Raw genomic sequence first — 23,436 nt, forward strand, 5'->3', positions numbered from 1 at the left:
ATGCTATATTTGGGGTAATTCCTATATTTGGAACTCCATCTCCTTTTTTTAATGAAAACAGAAATTCCCCAAATGGTTTTATTGGCACTGGTTACCATCATGGAATTCGGGCTGAAAGCCCTTTCGACATCTGCGATCAATTAGCTTTTGATTATTGGCTAATTAAATGCATTTAAAATATATCCAAGAGACAGATATAACAGTTAAGTATAATAATTAAACTAATATTATGATTGAACATATTTTAATCTCTCATCAGTCCAGGGAGCTCATAGAAGGAATATTTATTATTTATTTTATATGTACAATTTTTTATAAAGAGTTTTCATGTGAGCTCCATTTGCTGGTTGTGTACCTCATCTGACACTCCCAAGAGCCCTGTGAAGTAGGGATTATTATTATTTTACCACTTTATTTTAGAGATTAGGAAAACGAGGCTCGGTCTGTTTAAATAATTTCTTTAAGAGAATTAGCTGCCGATGGTGTGTATGAGCCAACTCAGGCTGCCATAATAAAATACCATAGACTGGGTGGTGTAGGGAGAAAGAATTCTTTTTCCTACTGCCCTCTTAAGTTCTTTGACTGGGACCTTGTAAATTGGGCTGACAAAAGGCAGATCCACAAGAGAAAAACAGATTTATTAGCATGTGCCTCACCCTTACACATGGAAACACTCAGACATGAGTAACTCAAAGGGCTCATTAGAATTGGGGCTTATATAGCATCTTAACAGAAGAACAACATTATTAGAATGTGTCAAGACCAAGGAAGAGGACCTTGAGTCTCTAGGAGCAGCAAACTAGTGGTAGATGAAGCCGGGTTAGTAAAGTTTGTCATATAGATTCCTCTCCATTGCCAGACGGTTAAAGTTGTCTCCAGTGATTGACTTTTGTTTTTACTGGTAGAGAGGAGAGGAGATTTATATCCTATTTTTAGGCAGAGAAAGCTTTTCTTGTATCTACTTCTCAATTGCCTTCAGCTCTAAACAATCCCATGGCTAAGTGGCATATTTGGGGGTGGCATATTCTGTTCCCCTTCAATGGTTTGAACAACAGGAATTTCTTTTCTCAGTTCTGGAGGCTAGAATTTCAAGAGCAAGGTGCCAAGAGGGCTGGTGTCTGGTGAGGCCTCTCATCCTGGTTTACAGATGGCCACCTTCTTGATGTGTCCTCATACGGACTTTCTTTTATGCGTGTGAAGGAAGAGAAAAGCATTTCTGGCATCTCTTCCTCTCTTTATAAGCTCAACAGCCTCTCAGTTAGGGTCCCACCATTAAGACCTCATTTAAGCTTAATTACCTTATGAAATTCCTTTCTCCAAATAGAGTCACATTGGGCGTTAGGTGTCAACACAGAATTTGGTGGGGTGGATCACAATTTGATCAAAAATGTGCTGGCATTGGGGTTGGATTCCTCTTCTCTGACTCCCACACGTGTGTCTCTTGGCCCCAACACGCGATCTTTCTAAGAGCCAGAATCTGTGCCCTGAGCCAGCTCCAGACCATGGCAGCAAGCCTTGAGCAAGGAAGCAACTGCTGACCAGGCTGAGCACTAGAGGTGGGAGGAAGGCCTGCATCCTTGGCATCAGGGAGAGAAAGTGCAGGCAGAGACACACGCTTCCCCTCACTGTGGTCATTGCCCGTCATTCAGGTATTTGTGGTCCCTTGCCTTGACTATTGGAAGAGTTCCCTGCTTACCTCTCAGCCTCCAGCCTTGGCTTACTCTATTCCACCCCATCACAGATAAGAGTCCTTTTCCTAAAATGCACTTCCTTACTGTGCTTAAAACTGCTCAGTGTTGGGGTGCCTGGCTGGCTCAGATGGCAGAGCATGCAACTCTCCATCTTGGGGTTGTGCGTTTGAGCCCCACATTAGGTACAGAGATTACTTAAAATCTTTTTTTAAAAAGTGCAGTGTTTCTCCATATCTAGACAAAGTCTGATTCCCTAGCTCTGCATTTCAGAGCCATCATGACCTTGGCCAGAACCGTGTCTCTGACATCATCTCCTGCCACAGCTCTCCTCATATTGAATATTCCAGCTACACGGAACTTCCTTCTGTTCTCTCCAATACACTGTTTGAGAAAATGCCTATTCTTACTTCAAAATTCAGCTCAGAGAGCATCTCTTCTAGGAATCTTCCCCAGAAATCTTTCCTAAAGAAACCTGGCCATGCTTTTCTCCCTGAAGTGTGATACTTTGGTTATAAACAGCAATTACCTTCTATGGGAATTATCTCCATTTTTACCCCCCTTAATGGAATGTGGGCCTCACATAGAACAGGGTCCAGTGAGTACTTGCAGAGCAAACAAGTGTTTCTGGTGGTAGGCCCCTCACCCCAGTGGATCTCTTCCAACCTTCTTCCTTCCCCAGCAACCAAGAAAGTCAGCCTGTTCTCATGTGGGCCTGCAGCCCTGGATATTCTCTGATGGACAATCTCAAGGAACAAACTGACCTTTACGGATTTTCTGCAGTTATAGAAAATCTCACCAGGAAAATGAGATTTCTCTTTACTCTTAGTAACCAGCACTTCATCCCCCGCTCTATTTGGAAAAATTTCTATTATGCCCAATATGGCAGCCCAACTCCATGTCACTACTGGAAGGAACTCTGCGGGTCTCTGAGGCTCATAAGAAGTCAGTTCTTTAAGCTTTCCTACAGCAAGCCAAGGCCCCTAGAAGGTCAAACACCAAGCCCTGGCAAAATCCCTTCAGTCAGAGTCCAGACTTGGCTCTTACCTTACCACCTGCAGCCAACTGTCTCTTGAACTAATTGGTTGGCCAACTGTTAGGCCTTTTTTTCACTGACCAGCTGTTTAACTCGGTGGTCGATCGCTTCCTTTTCTGCTTGAGATATACGGAATCTTCCACAGAAGACTTTTCTGTCTGACTCAGGTTCTACCCTTCATTCTCTTCTTCTTCTGGAGCGCAACCACCTTCGGTATCAAGCCAAGGAGAGAAAGAACTCGAGTAACCTCAAAACTCTACTGCTTATTATAAAAGGGAAGAAATGTCGTCTGTAGCAAAATTGTCTTATCTTTAGTCAAACACACATATAATCCTGAAGACGATTAGGATGGCTCTTCATTTTATGATTAAGATCTATTCCAGCCTATATAGAGTCCACAGGGGGTGAAGGTTCATGCATGGCTTCTCAATCCTGTCTAACTCTCTCCAATCATTTTTTCATTAGCACGATGCCTTTATAAGACTCTCAGAATGCTCCATATGCTCATCCCTGTAGTAATAAAGAAAAACATTGTTGAACTTCTTTTCTTGTTCTCTTTTCTATACTCACCTCCACATTTTATATCCTGATTTTATTCACTTACTATCACACCACCTTTCTCACGTTTTTTTACATGATCATCACAATTGTCTTAACAATATTTCACCAAGTGCATATAAATACATTTTAAACTCTTCTCATTTTGTTTACTAGTTATATAATGTTATTTTCCACTTTTAGGTGTAGCAGTTTGATGGATATCTTCACAAATACACATTTTATTTTTTTTAAAGATTTTATTTGTTTATTCATGAGAGACATACAGAGAGAGGCAGGCAGAGACACAGGCAGAGGGAGAAGCAGGCCCCACTCAGGGAGCCCGACGCGGGACTTGATCCCGGGTCTCCAGGATCACACTCTGAGCTGAAGGCGGCGCTAAACTGCTGAGCCACCCAGGCTGCCCATAAATACACATTTAAAAAAATTCTTTCAACTTACTTCCTTGAGATTAATTTTCAGTAATGGAATGGCTGGGTTAAACTGGATGAATATCACTATGACTCTTTTAAGCTGTTATTCTTTTGCTTTATGTACATTGTGACATCTTGGTCAAGTTATTTTAGAGCAAGATCACCTACACTGAGGGCTGTGATTTTTCAATTTATCTTTCCTAATTAAATAAATATAAAATATTATTTTCAGTTCCATATCAATTTCTATTTAAGTCACGGCCAGCGCCTTTAAAGTACAACTTCTTAGTAAGGCATGGATGGTCAACTCAGACTTTTTAAGCACCACTAACTAAATTACTATTTCCAGGTCCTTAAAATCCTGTTCATTTCAACTTTGGTGCAAGACTTCATTGACATCTGGAAATGTGACTTCCTGCACCTGCTTCATGGGTGCCCTTCCCTGGCTCCCCTCACCTTCTTCCCATCCTTGCCTACACTGTCTACACAGGTCAGCGTCTCTCTAAATTATGCATGTGTTCTGCTGTGTGAGTTAAGTCTAACGGCATTTCTTTCTCTAGAAACATGTTTTGACTCTTTGTTCCAAATGCTCAGGACTACTGTTCTATTCCAACAGTGCTGTCAGAGCCCAAAATAGTTTGGAAAGTTTTCTTTGGAAATTGTTCTCAAAGCCATTGGCATGTTCTTTTGAATATCTTTATTAGTGGCAGAACTTGGTATTTTAAAGGTAGATTTTTAAATTTGTTTTGGAAGGAAATTAGTATCTTTTACATAACTTTCCATATCAGCCGGATCCTGTCAGAAGCCAGAACCACGCCATTATTTCAGCAGAGAGATATAAAGAAACTATTTCCCAGATAGAGGAGAGATGGGCAGGCAAAAAGGGGGACACTGAGGTATCAAAAAGACAGTAACTGCAGGAAGCAGCTGTCTCCCTTGGAGATGAGAGAACAGAGGGAAAATGGGATTACTGAAACTTAGAAATTTCCAGAAGGAGTCTGCAGAGCTGGGACTCAGCCCTCTATGGAGGGGGCACACTCCAACGGAACTCATGCTTGGAGCTTGGAGTCTGGAGACGAGGCTCTTTGGAGCTGGGATTCCAACCCCGCAGGAATAGGTGCCAGTGGCTGGGGCTCTATTTCAGAGAGGGCTCAGGGTGCTTGGTTGTGGGTGCGGAACAACCACAAACTAGAGCCACCTGCACTGCTGGAACCAGAAGTGTGGCTGGGGCAACGCCCATAGGAACAGGAAGCAAACAGAGGAGAAAGTCTCTGTCTTCTTCCAACCCTCACACTCCCCGAGGAGCCAGCCCATGGTTTGCAGAGGCTTCGCCCCAGCTTCAGAAGTAGACTGGGGGAGGGGAAGAATGGGGCCGAGAACAGTGGCTCAAAGACCAGCGACCCACCAGGTACTAGTATCGTAAGTATTGTCAGATGTGGGACCTCCTTTAGTTCTTGTGGCACTCTTGTTTTCGAGGAATTCCTGCCCATGTGTGGATGAGGACATGGAGGCTAGCATGAGAACACACACTTCTCATTTTGTATTCACTGCTGGGTCCACTACATCTCTTTTTTTAAAGATTTTATTTATTTTTTAGAGAGAGAAAGAGAGAATGTGCGTGTGCATGCACACGCACAAGCATGAGTGGAGAGGGAGGGCCAGGGAGAGGCAGACTCCCCGCTGAGCAGGGAGCCTGATGCGGGGCTCCATCCTAGGACCCCAGGATCATGACCTGAGACGAAGGCAGATGTTCAACCAACTGAGCCACCCGGGCATCCTGTCCCACTCCCTCTGCCAAAGGTAAGCTTTCTTTGGGATGAAAAAGGGGCTATGATGGGGGAGATTGGAGGACAGAAGGGAAGGAGCGAGGGGAATGGCTTAAGGCTGTGTCACATGTCATATGATTCTTCCCTGTGATCCATGTTCTACATCTTTAGAAATTTCTGCCCAACTCATGAAACATTTTGGAGTAAGTGGGTTTTGCATGGAAACTGTGGACGGTATGAACTTCGCACTGTGAGAGACTCCCCGAGGAACAAGGACAGCATCTTCAGATACAGCACAGGACTTAGCAGATATCCTCCTGGCAGCAGAAAGCCCGGGAAGGTTTTATAACTTCACTAGGCTGTGTAATTAGTCTGTATCTTAAGACTTGGGAGTCTCTAACTGACATTTCCATTATACCCATTTTATTTATTTATTTTTAAATTGTATTTATTTATTCATGAGAGACACACAGAGAGAGAAAGAAAGAGAAAGAGAGAGAAAGAGAAAGAGGCTGAGACACAAGCAGAGGGAGAAGCAGGATCTGTGCAGGGAGCCCGATGTGGGACTCGATCCCGGGTCTCCAGGATCACGCCCTGGGCCGAAGGCGGCACTAAACCGCTGAGCCACCCGGGCTGCCCCATTATACCCATTTTAAAGGCAGAGAATTTGAGGCTGAGAAAGGTTAGGTAACATGACCAAGATCACATAGCTATTAAATTGTAAAATCTGGATTTGAACTCGGTTCTGATTCCCAAGATACTTCCTCTCTGAAATGGAGTGGGCAAAAGAAGCCACATGGGACTATTATCTGCCATTTCTTCAACATAGAGTACATACCTGATAATATGCAAAGTGCTTATTTTGTTAAATCCTCATAATTTCATGAGGTAGATACTCTTATGCTGATTTTACAGATACAGAAACAGAGGCTGAACAGGCTCAATAATATGCTCTATTCGCAGCCAGCAGTAAGTGGAGTTGGAACCCTCAAGTCCACTGGACTCCAAAGTTTGGGCCCCCAACCAGTGCTCATTAGACTCTAAAGTGCCTGAGAACCATCTGGGGGTCATGTTAAATGCAGATTCTTATTCAGTAGCTCTGGGGAGGGGCCCAAAACGATGCATTTCTAATAAGCTTCCTAGCGATGTGGATGCTATTGGTTCATGAACTTCACCTTGATAAGCGAGGCTCCCAGCAATGACATCATACTGCTTCCCCATCCTGCCAAAACCACCTTACCGTTTTCACTGGTTGGCCCACCACCAAGACCCCAGGAGGCCTCTTGCTCCAACTCAGTTGTGATATGACACACGCAGCTCGTCCTTCTTTCCTTTTCCTTCCTCTGAAATTTCTCATAGTAAAGTAAGTAACCAAACAAATCCATCATCTGGCAGGTCATTAAGGAAAACATGATTTTTGCCCCCATGTGATTCCATTCAATTAATGAAGCTGTCATTAAAGTCCATGAATGTGTCAAGAAAATTAGTTTCAGGTGTTAGATTGTTTTGGTTCTAGAATAATTTCTATAGTTTTAATGAGGAATATTTGAAATATCATCACCCTTTTCCCCATCAGGGGTTTACAGCTCAGGAAACCTAAGAAGTCTGCCATATTGGGGGTCAGCGGGATGTTTACAGGAAGCAATTCGCAACAGCTCATTGTTGTCTCCTTCTATTACCCTGAGATCTGCTCATTGAGAATGTTTTCAGAACCTTAGCATTTCTTTGGGGATAGAGAAGCAAATGTAGCTTATGAAAAGCGCTGACAACTTCGTAAAGGGACCCAGAGGAGGCTAGCCAAGGATCTCCCACTGATGTTGTCTGCCCAGAAAATGGAAAGCCTTCAGAAAGATTCATTTCCCCTCTCTAATATAGAATATTTATAATGTAAACTCTGTTTTTTAAAAAAAAACAATAGTTTATTCCAAGAGGTATGTGAGGTGGGTTGACATTTAAAAATAATGGACATGTTTTCCCCTTGCAATCCCACATTTTCTAACATATTTGAAATTAAACCTCAACATTTTCAGCAATTAGCGTTGGGTTGTAGCAAAAAGAATGATAATGAAAAGTGTATATGTATATACACACACATATGATCATATGATGTTTTTGGCTTTGGAGCTTTAAGGCTGAGTCTGGACTTCAGCAAAAATAAGGTAAATTTGCTTCCCCCTCAGCCCAGGGAGCTAAGTTAGGAGTCGGTGGGCTGGAGTATAAAAGATGCAATCAGGAAGGAGACAGTTAATTGCTGGTGGGGGTGTCTGAGAAGAGGACTTGTCTTGTTCCCAGATCCACGGATCCAGGGGCTGACATCCTAGGATAGCACAGGGAAATAGGAGAAACTAAGATAATGGTCCTGCTGGCATTCAGTGTATTCCTTCCTCTGAGAGGCTTCTGGGCACTTCTATATCACATTCTATTTTCCATATTTTGGTGTCAGTAGTTCAGTTTTTTTTTTTAAGATTTTATTTATTTATTCATGAGAGACACAGAGATAGAGGCAGAGACACAGGCAGAGGGGGAAGCAGGCTCCCTGCCTCCTCAGCAGGCTCAACTGCTGAGCCACCCAGGCAAATCTCTGTAGTTCAGTTTTTAAAGTCATTTTTAGGGGATCCCTGGGTGGCTCAGCGGTTTGGTGCCTGCCTTTGGCCCAGGACGCGATCCTGGAGTCCCGGGATGGAGTCCCGCGTTGGGCTCCCTGCATGGAGCCTGCTTCTCCCACCTCCTGTGTCTCTGCCTCTCTTTCTCTATGTCTATCATAAATAAATAAATATTTTTAAAAATAATAATAATGTCATTTTTAGTGTTGAATAACCCATCATGGTATGAATATGCCATAATATGTTTGTCCATTCACTTGTTGATGGACCTTTGGGTTATTTCCACTTTTTTGCTAATATGCATAAAACTGATATGAATATTTGTATACAGCTCTTTTTAAAGTACCTTTTCCATTTCAGAATAGTTTTAGATTTATAGAAAAGTTGCACCAGTAATACAAGAGTTCCTATATTTCGACATTCTGTTTCTCCTATTATTAACTACTTGTATTACAATCACACACTTGTCACATTTAATGAATCAATATTGTCATATCATTATCAACCAAAGTTCAACCTTTATTTAGATTTCCTTCATTTTTGCCTAGAGTCCTTTTACTGTTCAGCATCCCATTCGGGATACCATGTCCGTTAAGTCATCATGTCTCCTCAGGCTCCTCCTCACTGTGACAGTTTCTGAGACTTAACCTGGTTCTTTATGAATAACAGTTTTGAGGAGCACTGGTCAGACATTTTGTGAAATGTATCTCCATTAGGATGTGTCTGATATTTGTCTCCTGATTAGACTAGGGTTAGGGGTTTGGGAAAGGAATTTCCTAGAGATAAAGTGCTGTTCTCAAAACATCATATCTAATATACATACTACCAACATGTGTTAGATTTTTCAATATGTTTCCTGCATCTTTCAAGATTATCATAATTTTCCACATATATTTTGTTAATGTGGCAGCTTACATTAATTGAAGTTCAAATGTTGAATCAATCTTGAATTCCTGGGACAAACTCCACTTAGTCATGATGTATTGTTCTTTTTCTGTGTTCCTGGATACAATTTACTAATATTTAGTTGAAGATTTTGTGTCTGTGTTTATGAGTTATATGGTCTTGTTTTTTCTTACAGTATCTTTGTTGGTTTTGTATCAGAGCAATGCTGTCCACAGAAAATAAGTTGAAAAGGGTTTTCTTCTATTTTCTGGAAGAATTTGTGTGAAGTTGATATCACATCTTCCTGAACATTTGGTAGGATTCACTAGTGAAGGTTCCAAGCTTAGATTTTTCCGTGTTAGAAGCCTTTTAAATACAGATTCTACTTCATTAATATATATATATTATATGATATATTATATATATATTATATATATGATCATTCGGTTCTTTTTCTTCGTGAGTCAGTTTTTAGTATGCTGTGTTTTATAAGTAGTTTGTCCAATTCATCTAAACTACCAAGTTTATTGGCATAAATGTGTTCATAATATTTCCTTATTATATTTTGAATGTCATTAAGCTCTCTACCAATATCCCCACCTCCAACATTTTGTGTTGGCAATTTGAATTCTCTCTCTTTCTCTTTCTTTCTTGCCAGAGGTTGATCAGTGTTGACAATTTTTTAAAGAATCAGCTTTTGGCTTTGTTAATTTTTCCTAAGGTTTTTTTCTCTATTTCATTTATTTCTGCTTTCATTTTTTATTATTTCTTCCCTTTTTCCTTTGGGTTTATTTTTTTCCCCTCACTTCTAAGCACTGTTTTTGCTGCATCCTACACATATCAATATTTGTGTTTCCATTATTATTCATTTGAAACAAGTTCCCAATTTCTCTTATGATTTCTTCTTTGACCAATTGATTATTTACAAATTCACAAATTTGTTGTTTAATTTCTAAATATTTAGGGGGATTTTCTAGATATTTTACTGTTGATGATTTCTACTTGATTTGTTTTCTGTTGTGGCCAGAGCCCATATGCTGTAAGATTACAATCTCTTAAAGTTATTGCAAATTATCTAATGTTTTTGACATGTGACTTTGCCATTTCTCCTGCAAAAGGAGTAGAATATATTATTCCACCCTTTGGCTTTCAAGTTGACTATGTGACTTGCTTTAGACAATGTAACAAGGTGGAAGTAATGGCATGCTAGTTCCAAGCCTAGGCACAAGAGGCCATGTGTATTTCCCATTGTCTATGGGAGGTTTTGCTGTCTCTATGTAAGGAACATGGCAGGGGGGCACCTGGGTGGCTCAGTGGTTGAGCATCTGCCTTTGGCTCAGGTCGTGATCCTGGGGTCCTGGAATCTAGTCCAGCATCAGGCTCACCACAGGGAACCTGCTTCTCCCTCTGCCTATGTCTCTGCCTCTCTCTCTCTCTCTCTCTCTCTCTCAGTGTCTCTCATGAATAAATAAATAAAATCTTGGAAAAAAAAAAAAAAAGAGAACATGCTAGGGCTCACCGGCTGGCTCAGGAGGAGAATGAGAGACACAGGGAATAGAGAGAGCCTGGTCTTAATCAGCCTAAGAAGTCAACCTCCAGATCTATGATCAAAAATAAATAATTGTCATTTTAAGCCACTGAGAGTTTTGAATGATTTGTTATATAAAAAGAGCGAACTGATGTAGCCATTCTCCATGACAGGTGATTAAATGGATGCTCAAGGCCTAGCCAGCTGGTCTGTATCCATTCCCATAGGCTTCCCTACTCATTTGGGCTAAAGCACTAACAGGCCTATGTTCCCTTCCCTCTAGCTGCAGCCATTACTAATCTTCCCTTGGAACAATGACAGTGCACATCAATTAGGGCATCACCCTGATGAGCTTGCTCATGGGGTTGTTCTGACACAATCCCTATTGCAAAAGCTCAGGCATCCTAGGTGCCCATCTGGCCAGAAGGGCAGCATGAATGGGGTGGTGGCGCAGAACCTGACCAATCTCAATTTTCTCCAGCAGCCAGGGGAATGTGAAATAGAAGGCACAGTGAAAAACATCTACTGGTCTGCAGCACCTTTATATTGGCTCCCAACATTCAGCCATGCTTTTGAACTCTGTTAACTTCAGGATGTCATTCTCTCCCTATGTTAAAACTTGACTGCCTTCAATCTGGTGAGGATTTTGGGACTGGCCCTGCATTTGGTCCGTTTCCCTATACTTATTCTGTATCTCCAGTTTGGTAGAGAGAAAGGGGGCCAGCAGCACCTGGTAGTTTTCCACCTTGCCTAGAATTGGAAGCTCCAATTTTTCCTGTGTTTCTGCTAGTGTGCATGCATTTATGTGTGCTATGTACAAATGTTTGCATGTCTATGTAGACACAGGTATTCGGTCTCTTGATAGATGGATATATACATATACATACATAACTGCATGAATGTATACAATAGGTATGTATACATATATGTGTCACATATATATATTCCACTAATATTTATTCATGCTATATTTACTAATCTGCTATTGTTTTTCACCTGTGTTAAATCCGGAAGAGGTGGGCTGGCTCACTCTTTGTGGGGCCTGAGGCAAGAGTAAAAATGAAGGCTTACTTACCAGTGTCTGAATATTTAAAAGCTATAAAACAAGCTGACAAATTGTTAAACAGAATATGTTCTATCTTCCTACCTTGACAATTATATCTTCACAATAACCCAGGAGAGCTATGTTCAAATTTAGAACTCCGAGTTCTGTATCAGAAGTAGTTGTATGGAAAAAGCTATTCCCTGACCCATGGCCTGCTCCCCTTATCTTTCCACCCCAGGCTAGGGTACAGACAGGGTCACGCACTCAGGCATCATTTACCCCCTTGTAAAGAGCCACCCCTTGGCTGCACTTGAGGTATAGGCATGGGCTTTTTCTGTTTTTTAAGATTTTATTTATTTATTTATTCATGAGAGACACACAGAGAGAGGCAGAGACTTAGGCAGAGGGAGTAGCAGGCTCCATGCACGGAGCCTGATGTGGGACCCAATCCCGGGACTCCAGGATCACACCCTGGTCTGAAGGCAGATGCTAAACCACTGAGCCACCCAGGGATCCCCAGGCATGGGCATTCTAACAGCACAGACCACCCTTGGGAAAATGGACAGGGGAAGAAGCCTGTGTAGGCCCGTTAAGTGGCTTTAGGGACATTTCGTCCCAGGGTCTGAGACACCCAGATGGTCATCCATAAGAAGTAAGGACAAGACTCCAAGAAGGTACATCTTATTGGCCCTACAAACATTGCAACTGGTGGGGAAAAACATAGCCGGCAGAGGACAATAAATATACATCATAACAATACTATAATGCTAACAGTGCTTCACTGAGGTATAAATCCTCCTTGAACATGTATTATTATTTTAATATACGAGCTGCAAATATTTTCTTTAGAATTTTTGCTTATTTATTTTTAATCAAGATCGACTTTCTTTGGTATGTTATTTATTAAGTTTTGGTATTAAGCTTATGCTAGACTTATAAAGTGATTTGGGAAACTTTCCACTTATATATTCTAAAACAGTTTCAGTATTTTAGGTTGGATGATATGTTCCTTGATGGTTAGGTTAGTTAGATCTTGCCTGTAAAACAAGCAGGGTCTAATGTTCTTATTTATTTTTACTTTTTAAAATGGTGGATTTATGAGGAAACTTGCTAGTGTATTGCGTGGTTGTTAATGTGTTCAGATAGTCTACTTTTTCTTGAATCAATTTTTGGTAATTTCTGTTGTGCTGGAAAAATCAGCCACTTCATCTCGATTTGAAAATTTATTGGCAATATTTTGTATAATATTTTATAATGATTTTTACTATTTTTTGCAACTATGGTTTTATCTTCTTTCTCATTCCTGATGTATTTATTTGTCTTGCACTTTTTCTTAGTCAAACTTCTTAGAGTATTGGGCTTATCTATCATTTCTGCTGGCATTTCTTTTGTGATTCATTATTTTCAGCATTTTATCTTTATTAATTCCCTCATATTTCTTTTACTTTGTTTTGTTCTAATCTTCTAAATTGAATGCTTAGCTCATTTCTGTTCAAATTTTCAAATGCAAATCCCAAGGAAAGAGCAGGTGCAGAATTGTGAATAGGTAATGAAGTCAAGGGTCAGAAGGAGGACAGGACATGAGATGGAGGGGGGAGAGCCCCATGAGGAGAAGTTAATGACAAATAGCATAGAATGTGTGAGGCTTGGTTGTCAGGGTGACGTGTTATAAAACACTGCCATCAGGACACCCTGCCTCCGCAGGCTCTGCATCCAACTCCTGTCTCCATTTTGGCCATGAGCACATCATGAAGAGCTTGCCAAATCCAGAGCCACAATGTCTACTGCATTTTTGATCCAAGACTTTTTAGTTTCCGAGCTCAATAAGTGAAAAAGAAATGCAAATAGGGACAAACAGGGGTACCAAATTTTATTTTGTCATGGAAGCATATTAAATATACATATACAACCACTTGTTATTAGTACAGTGATTGCAACCAGATTGAGGATATTTTGACATAAGTACTTAGCTCAAAATCACAGAATAGCATTTTTATTCAATTTGCAATGTGGTTCTTCACAGAATTCCAGCCCTAGCATCTCAATGCAGAGTATAAAAGAATGGGTTTGAAGCTGAGTAGTAATAGCTTAATAACCAGCTCATTTGTTGGGCATTGGAGAAACTTGGTGAGCTCTACTTGCTTTAGGTGTAGGTCCTTAAATTTTGGAGCCTAAGAGTAAGTATGAAATGGAATTTGAGGACCTATCACAGGGATTATAACTTAGCTTTGCTTTATCCCAATCCTTAACAATTAAGATGAACCCACAGTGCCAAACACCAGGCAGTGGCAAATGTCAATCCTATCAGAAAGAAGATATGATCAGGTCAGTCACAGATTATTCCTGCACACAATTTTATAAAGACAGCATCCTGGGCTGAATAAAAACTAACCAGAAACACAAGGAGACAAACCAAAGGAATGAAAAACCATCAGAGGCAGAACCAATAGGGCTTACTATTTTAGAATGATCAGAAACAGTCTTTAAAGTAGTGGGAATTACAGTATTCAAGGGGATAAAATACAATGTCTAGAATTTAAGGAAAGAGCAGAAAGCTATTTTTTTAAAAAGAATCAAATGAATATCCTAGATCTCAAAACCAAAATTGAGGATGCAATCAATGGGTTTAAGAGTTAATGAGAAAATTAACACATTAGAAGATAGATTTAAAGAGATCACCGAGACTGAAACACAGAGAAGCAGAGGTAGGAAAACAGAGTAGAAGATAAGAGACAAAAAGATCTAGGAATATCCCAGATCAATTTAATTTTTGTATTATTAATATCCCAGTAAGCAGAGGACAGGAAGGGGGGGACAGAGAGAGAGAGAGAGAGAGAGAAGGGAGAGAGGGAGAAAGGGTGGGAGGGAGAAATAGCACAAGGGAGAGAGGGACAGAGAGAGAGAGAAGGAATGGGGAAGAAGTCATACCTGAGGAGATAGTGGATGCAAATTTTCAAAATTGATGAGCAATGTGAATCTAGTCTTTTAAGACTCCCTACAAACGTCTTCCATGACAAATAAAAAGAATCTCACAATCTTTACTATGATGTGTTTAGAACAGAAATCAAAGACATGGAAATAATCTTAAAATCAGCAACATAACAAAGTCATATAATCTTCAAAGTCACAATAATAAGATCAACAACTAACACATCAATAGAAAGAATGGAAGCCACTGGACAGTGGAGTAAGAACTTTTAAGTGCTAAAAGAAAACTGTCAACCTTAGAATTTTATATCCATCAGAAACATCCTCAAGAATAAATAAGAAACAAAGACACTTTCAGCTGAATGTAAAGTAAATGGAGAAAAATTCATAACCAGTAGACTGAACTACAGGGAGTCCTAAAGGGCAGAAAGAAATAATACCAGTTGGTTGTGTAGGAAGGAATAAAGTGCAATAAAAGGAAGTAAATAGAAATAATATTTACTGTGTAAAACCATTTAAATTATTTACCATTTAACAGTGTTTAAATTAAATTTATAAATTATAAGATGAAGAGCACATAAGTGAGAGTTGAAATGTTCTAAGAGTTTTACATTGTCCAAGATGAAGGTAAAAGCACCAATTAATTTGGATTGGATAAATTCATAAACCATAATGTAATCTCTAAGGCAGCCACTAAAAGAATGACAAAACAGCATTTGGCTTCCTAGCTAATAGAAGAGAAAAATTGAGCAAGTAAAAATATTGCAAGAGAAAGTAGGAAAGGAGAACAAAGGGAGCTAGAATATGTGGGATGAAGAGAAAATAAATAATAAAATGGTAAATTAAAACACCCCCACATCAATAATAAGGAAACAAATGGACTAAACCCTCTGATTGAAAATCAAAGATTATTAGAGTTGATAAAAAAAACTAAATTCATGCTTAGAGTTAATAAAAAACTGAATTCATGCTTTAGATTAGATATTCATGAAATATAAAGGGACAGAAAATGAGAAAGGATTGAAGTTGCATTCACAGGTACCAGGGATTAGGGTTTCAACACGTCTTTATGGGGGACATAGTTCAACCCACAACAATACCCATCAGAAATACATGCACATTGTGTATCTTGAGATGTGTAAGAATATAGATAAGAATATAGTGCTATGTTATCAATAAATCATAGTGGTATAGTAATATAATAAAATACTATATGATAACTTTTTATTTTTTTATTTTTTATTTTATTTTATTTTTTTCTATATGATAACTTTTTAAAAAGATTTTACTTATTAGAGAACGCACAAGTGGGAGAGGTTGAGGGAGAAGCAGACCCCTGCTGAGCAGGGAGCCTGACTGAGGTGCTGATCACAGGACTCTGGGGTCATGATCTGAGCTGAAGGCAATCGCTTAACTGACTGAGACACCCAGGTGCCTTTTAATGCTATATGATAATTAAAATGGATAAGTTATAGCTGTATACAATAATGTGTATCTCGGGATCCCTGGGTGGCTCAGCGGTTTAGTGCCTGCCTTTGGCCCAGGACGCAATCCTGGAGTCCCGGGATCGAGTCCCGCATCAGGCTCCCAGTGTGGAGCCTGCTTCTCCCTCCTGTGTCTCTGCCTCTCTCTCTCTCTGTCTATCATAAATAAATAAATCTTTAAAAAAAAATAATGTGTATCTCACAAATATTAAGTTAGAAGCTAGATGTAGAGCATACACACAGTATGGAATCCATTCACTGAAAGTTATTTGGGGGATATATGTGAGATGGTCAAACCAAAAGGGAATTCAAGAATATGATTAGCATAAAAGTCAGGATAGTGGTCACCTTTGGAGGTAGGGAAGGGGTTGCCATGGGGAACCTGGGTGGGCATGGGGAGGGCTCCTGGGTGTTGGCAGGGTTGTATTTCTTGACCAGGATGCTGGTTACAAAGCATTGACTTTGTGATAAATCATTTGGTCATATACTTTTATTTCACCTACTTTTCTGTATGCGTGTTTTATTTCTCATGTGTACACACACACAATATTTACAAAGAGGAAGGAAGAAAGGAAAGAAGGGAGGAAGAACGGAAGAAAGGAAGAAAGGAAAGAGTGAATCCAGAAGTTTAGTGAATTTGAGGCCATCTGGGTTACATTGACAACCAAATGAGCCAAACCAAAGAAGTATGATTAAGTTTATTAGAAACAACATAGTGTCCTCAATTCTGCTTGCTAACCTGGATGGGTGTGGCCCCACCTGTAATATCTCCTGAATACAGTTTTGGAAATGTTAATTTATGCAATAATATTTTTTTTTGAGAACCCACAGTGTGCTGGACACTGATACACTTTTCCTCTGACTTGAATTTCATCGAGTTCAGAGGAAATATGGACAATTTTGGTTTGAATAGCTGCTAGTCTCACATTTCTTCACAGTGAGAATCTCTTCCCTCACACCACCCCCACCTTGCCTACGCTCTAGTTGCAATGACTAAAACTTGTGAAATACTATGTATTAAAGCAGACAGGATGCACATATTCAAAAAATATCATGGCCATCTGAGATCAGGGTGAGAAAGTCTGTTCCAAATCTGTGGCAGCCTGAGTTGGGGAGTTGATGTGCATGTTCTCTGAATATTTAAGTTAGATAAAGAGTCTAAATCTCATTGCTTGAAGGCGATCCAAAACCCAAAGTGCCAGCCCCACTGGCTCCTCCTTTAGGAATACAGATGTCATCAAATCTCAATAATGACAGCTATTAACACAGCATGTGAGACTAAAAAGAAATTTAAGAAGACATTTATTGTTTCTTTAACTTTAAGTATCTTCCATCCATGGCTGGCTTGAAATTCATTGCATATGATGCTGCTGTCTTGGTTAATCGTGTGTTTAAGACTAATGGACCTGTAGAATATGCCAAAAGTGAATTTCCAGGAGCCTGGCTTGCCCAGTCATAAGTAAAACATGTTCAAGTAGTGATGTGCCAAGACTCCAATCAGCTTGTTTTCATAGCATTTCTCTCTTTCCAGAAGCTTTGAGCTTCAGGAGAGCAGGGACCATGTTTCCTTCCCTTACCAGTTTGTGCTCAATACCTAGTGCAGAATTAGGCATGCAGCAAACACCAAATACTTATCGACTTGCTGATTGAGAAAACAAATGAGCAAGTACTTGACAAAACACTTGTTCCCCTAAAATGAGCAATGATATTCCAGAAAGGTTCTATTCACGTTGTATTTAACCCCCCACCCCCACCCCCAGCCCACCAAGAAAGGCCTTGACTTTTGGCCTTTCATGCATTCAATCAACTAATTTTTATTGAATGCTCATATAAACCTTAGGGGTGCAGAGTACTTTTGATGATAAGAGGTAGGGGAAATTTTTTTAAGTGGTAAAAGGTATTGGGGGCTGATTTTAAATAGAGTGATCAAGAAAGGTCTCACTGTGTTGATGTTTGAGAAGATCTGAAGGAAGTGAGGGAGTGAGTGGTGAAGCAAAAGGAGAGAAGGGAAGGAAGTGAGAGCTATGGGTACATCTCACAGAACGGCATTTTAGGCAAAGAGAATAGCATGTACAATGGCCCTGAGGCAGAGAGTCCTGGGAGAATTCAAGGGAAAGCAAGAAGCTGTGTAGCTTGAGCAAAGTGAAAGAGGGAGAACAATGGGAGTGAGGTCAGAGAGGTTCCTGGTCCTGACTATGTAGGGTTGTATAGCTATTGGTTTTTACTAACAGTGAGATAGCATCCACTGGATGATCTTGAGCAGGGTATTGGTGTCGCCTGACTTGCTTTTTAACAGGATCACTTTGGCTTTGTTGAAAACAGACATAAAGATCAAAAGCAGAAACATGGAGTCAGAGCTAGTCTATGGAAAATTCTAACCTTTGGATAGATACAATTGTAAGTGTTGGATTTGGTTTTCACCAAGACCAAGTCAAAACAATTCTTTCCTTTCAGGAATACATTGGATGATAGAGTGGATACTATCATTACAAAATAGATGTTTTCTTCTTTTTTTGTTGAAAATATGTATTTAGTAATGCATGAATATACTACTCTTTTTTATCTTTTTAAAGATTTTTACTTTTTTATTTATTCATGAGAGACACAGAGAGAGAGGCAGGGACATAGGCAGAGGGAGAAGCAGGCTCCCTGCGGGAGGGAGCCCCATGTGGGACTCGATCCTAGAACCCCAGGATCATCATCTGAGCCAAAGGCAGATGCTCAACTGCTGAGCCACCCAGGCGTCCCTGAATATGTTACTCTCACTGCAGTTTAGAAAAGGGTTTTGGAATGTTTAAGCTAAATGAGTGAGAAATTGTAGACTACTGTTTTGAATGTTTTTAAAGGGTACCATTTGACATCTTTAAACGCCAGTTTTTTAAAGAACTGACAGGAGATTTAGATTAAAATTAATGGAATACAAAGCAAAAACAATAAAGATGAACAGTGAAATCAACAGAAGTTATTGTGATACTGAGAAGTGAATTGTAACAAAATTTTCAGATTATACTGAAAGCAGCAATTCATTGAGAGAGAGATAAATTTAAAATAAGTTAAGGGCTCAGTGAGTTGAGCATTCAGCTCTTGGATTCAGCTCAGGTCATGATCTCAGGGTTGTGGGATTGAGCCCACATGGGGCTTTGTGATCAGCAGGGAGTCTGTTTGGGATTCTTTCCCTCCTCTTTATTCCTCCTCTGCTCACACTCTCTCTCTTTCAAAAAAATAAATAAAATCTTAAAAAAAAATAAAATATGTTATAAACTTGATCATCCCATAAATTTGCTGATCTAATTATAAGAAGTGATTAAACAGGCACATTGCTAATTTGGCAAAAACAAAAACAAAAACCAATGACATTAATGAAGATAACAGAGAAGTCAAGACCGCCAACACAATATGATACCAACAATAACTGATTAAAGAGTATTGTCAATTCAAAAAAGTATTGGAAAGAAAAGCTTGAAATATTCTGAAATCTTACAACTCATCTGTGAAGGAAACTGGGTGGAGATTTCCCCAAATATGAAAACAACCCTAAAAACATACATGACATTACAAATAGCAGTTTGTAAAGCTGAAGGAAACTTTCTAAAATATTAGTATTAAAAATCTACTTTCATCAACCATGTTATTGGAAAGACCTAGCTGTCTTTTTATTTTTGGTGTAGAAAATGAAGAGTTTAGCAAAGAGTATGCACCCCCAATGGTAGGAGAAGTATGATAGGTGTGTCAGGTAGATAATTAATCAAAATATTGCTTCTGGGTATTGTGGTATTCACAGGATTTGTTGACTTTTTAAAATTTGGATCTAGTTGTGATTTTTTTTCTCTCACTCTTGTTAAATTAATTAAACAAGGAAGCCATTAGACTGAAGTAGCTCTTGTGAGGTGGGAGCCTACATAACAACCCAAAATCTAAGCCTGTGTGTATAAAATGCCTCAAGGTTATGAAATTGAAACTTAAGGACAATCAATCAAAAACGACCAGTTAAGCTTTAAGCTATAGCCAATCAAATAATTTCCTTTCTTTGCTACCACCTCTTCTTACATCTTTCTCCAGCTTCTGTCAGTGGGGTGCCTTTAACCACTTCTGGTTTGGCACTAACCTAACTGGTTGATTTGTGCTCAAATGAACTCTTAAATTTATTAATATGTCTCAGTTACCTTTTAACATTTTTTTAAAAGATTTTATTTATTTATTTATTCATGAGAGACACAGAGAGAGGCAGAGGGAGAAGCAGGCTCCCTGCGTGGAGCCAGATGTGGGACTTGATCCCAGGGCCCTGGGATTGCCACCTGAGCCAAAGGCTCAACCACTGAGCCAATCAGGTGCCCCACCTTTTAACATTTTAAGTAAATATTTACTTATTTTAAGTAAACATTTACTTTATGCCAAAAATTTTAATACATTTTTTAAAAGAGGGACCCTCAGATGATACAAGCTTCAGACTCTCAAAATCTGGATTCATTCTGATCAGTAGGTTGATTTGTGTATTTTAAGATTGCAAGAAAAATTAGATATTAGACTGACAGACAAACAAATTTGGAATTCAGGGTAGAGGTTTAAGTTGGAGAAGTATATTTGTGAGTGGAATGTTGTCCATATTCCAGTCTGTGGCTCTTACTACACCACTAAATAATTAACTTGATTCTCTGCAGATGCTCACTGAGTGTCCCACAAGTTTAACTCAACTGTGACACTACCTGGAATTAGTGTCAGACTCCACAGGTTAATGGCTCAGCCCCATAAGACTGCCCCCTTCTCACTTCAAATGCCAATCTCAGATCCAAGTGGTTTCTTGTGTTTCTGAACACCTTGCTATAAATCAGAGGGTCCCACAACCACCATCTTGGGTTCCATTGATTTGCTAGAATGGCCCACAGAAGTCAGAAAACTAGTTTACTGGTTTATCGCAAAGTATATCAAAGGATACAAATGAACAGCCAGATGAAGAGATCCATAGGGAGAGGTCCCAAACACAGGAGCTTCTGGCCAATGGAGTTTCGCGCCTGGAATATGGATGGATTTTTGTTCACCAACATGAAAGCTCTCTAAACACAGTTTTTGTGGAGACTTCCTGACTTAGACATGATTGATCAAGTCATTGGCCAATGGCCATTGATTCCACCTCTAGTCCCCTCCCCGCCCTGGAGTCCCACCCCTCTAATAATCTGGTTGGTTCTTTTGGCAACCAGCCTCTTTGATGTAACAGAGATACCTCTATAGCTCTCCTTACTTAGGAAATTCCAAGGATTGTGCCAGAAAGAGAACAAAGGCTAAACATAGGCATACCTCATTTTATCGCACGTGGCTTTATTGTGATTCACAGATGTTGCTTTCTTTTTTTTTTTTTTTTTACAAATTAAAGGCTTGAGGCAACCCTGCTTCAAGCAAGTCAATCAGCACCATTTTTCCGACAGCATTTGCTCACTTCATGTCTGTGTCACATTTGCGTAATTCTCATACAATTTCAAACTTTTTCATTACTAATGTATTTGTTGTGGTGATCTGTGATCAGTGATTGCAACTCGATAAAAGCTCAGATGATGGTTGGCATTTTTAAATTAAGTTATGCACATTTTTTAGGCGTAATGCTATCACACACTTAATAGACTACAGCATAGTGTAAACATAACTTGTATACGCAGTGGAAACCAAAAAATTTATTTGACTTGCTTTATTGTGATATTTGCTTTATAGCACTGGTGTGGAACCCAACCAGAAATATCTCTAAGGTTGGTCTGTACATATTTCTTAGTATATAGTCACGATATCACACATACCTAATTGGTATTTAGAACCTGAAGGCTCAGGGCCACGTTATGACTTTTGTGGGCTCTAGACAATTTTGCCTTTGTAAGCCTCTTCCTCCATTAAAAAAAAAATATATATATAATCATATAAAATTACATAATAATTAATAATATGCTAATTAACACAACAAAATGATAAATAATTACATTATTGCATATTTATATATGATTGTTGTTGAAAACTGACCTCCGTGCTTTGGAGCCAAACTATAACACAAAGACAGAGTTTGGGATAAAAAGAACAATAGCTGGGGATCCCTGGGTGGCTCAGCGGTTTAGCTCCTACCTTAGGCCCAGGGTGTGATCTTGGAGTCCTGGGATGGAGTCCCACTTTAGGGTCCCTGCTTCTCCCTCTGCCTCTGTTTTTGCCTCTCTCTCTCAATCTCTGTGTCTCTCATAAATAAATAAATAAAATCTTAAAAAAAAAAAAAAAAAAGAACAATAGCTTTACTGTTTTGCCAAAGGAGGGTGCAGTGGGTTGCAGCCTTCAAAAAACTGCAAGCCAGCCTGGAGGAAGGGGCTGAGGGGTTTTATAGGGAAATACAGGATCTAGCTGGTTTGACAGGAATTGTGTACTTGCTGCCAGCCTCCTTTGTCCTGTCTTTAGGGTGGTCCAGGGTTCCTGAAGCAAAAAGCTAAGAAGGGAGGAGAGGAGGTTTGCAGAAGAGAGGTAAAAATATTAGTTTAAAATTGAACTTCGCTGGAGCACTAGTGCAGCTATTTTGATTTTTGTTCAGCTCCATGCTTTTAAGAGGTTTCATTATGATTATATGTTGTCTATATAAATATATAGTAGTAGCATATATTTAGATGACTAATATCTAGGCTAAATATATTTACTTTTTCTTCTAATTATAAATTAAAATATTTTCATGGGCTCCAAAAATATTGCATAATTGTTAAAGTAACCAGATTAGGCCCAAGATGGAGTCATCATGTTAAACCCCATATCCGCAAACCAAAACGTTACTAAGTTTCTGTGCTGGTTCTCCCAGAAATGGGAAGCCCAGGTCAACCAATCAGCAGACGCCTGCTCAGCACAAGTCTTACTTGGCTCCAGATAAGGAAAGCAAATGCCACCCTATCTTCCTTGTTCCTGCTCACTTTGGTCTATAAAAATCTCTTGCCTTGTACAGCTTTTTGGAGATCCTTTCTATCTGCTGGATCAATGCTGCCTGATTCACGAATGACTGAAGAAAAGCCTGTTAGAACAGTAAATTGTCTGCGGGAAATTTTCTTTTCTATAGTGAGTTCCAGCTTGGGTTCATTTCCATGAGAACAAGACCATTGGAGGAGAGGAGGTCAACACACTGGAGATCAGGATAGTAGAAGGATCAAATATGTATATGTTAAAGTCATCCAGCATTATGATAGGAAGAGGGTTGGAGGGACAGATATTGATGGACATGGGTCATGTGAAGAGGACCCCAAATATTGAAGAAACTGTGGGACTCACACAGGGTGGACAGATGATGGGAAGAGTGAGAGATGGTGGGTGATGAAGTCTGATGACATGGGAGTCAGAGCTATGACTCTTACACTAGTAAGAGGAGATAATGGCAGGGAAGCGACAATGAGGAATTGGAAGGACTTCTCCCCATCAGCTCCAGTGAAAGGAGGGGTGTTGGAGCCACTGCAGTGGGAGCAGTGCCCTCAGGGAAGAGCCAGGTTTCAGTTAGAGTCAGAAGA

At 39.7% G+C, this 23,436-nt stretch overlaps 1 long non-coding RNA gene across 1 annotated transcript; it reads right to left on the bottom strand.

The window, feature by feature from the left end:
- Positions 1 to 275: 275 nt before the first annotated feature.
- LOC111091563 lies at positions 276 to 22,076 on the bottom strand. Its single transcript, XR_005375373.1, has 4 exons — positions 22,034 to 22,076; positions 20,868 to 20,943; positions 6,702 to 6,849; positions 276 to 3,234 (listed from the first exon to the last, which is right to left on the bottom strand). It is a non-coding gene; the product is annotated as an uncharacterized LOC111091563 (long non-coding RNA).
- Between the last annotated feature and the right edge of the window lie 1,360 nt (positions 22,077 to 23,436).

This window comes from Canis lupus, chromosome 21 (genome assembly GCF_011100685.1).
Source record: "Canis lupus familiaris isolate Mischka breed German Shepherd chromosome 21, alternate assembly UU_Cfam_GSD_1.0, whole genome shotgun sequence".
NCBI classification, from domain to species: domain Eukaryota; kingdom Metazoa; phylum Chordata; class Mammalia; order Carnivora; family Canidae; genus Canis; species Canis lupus.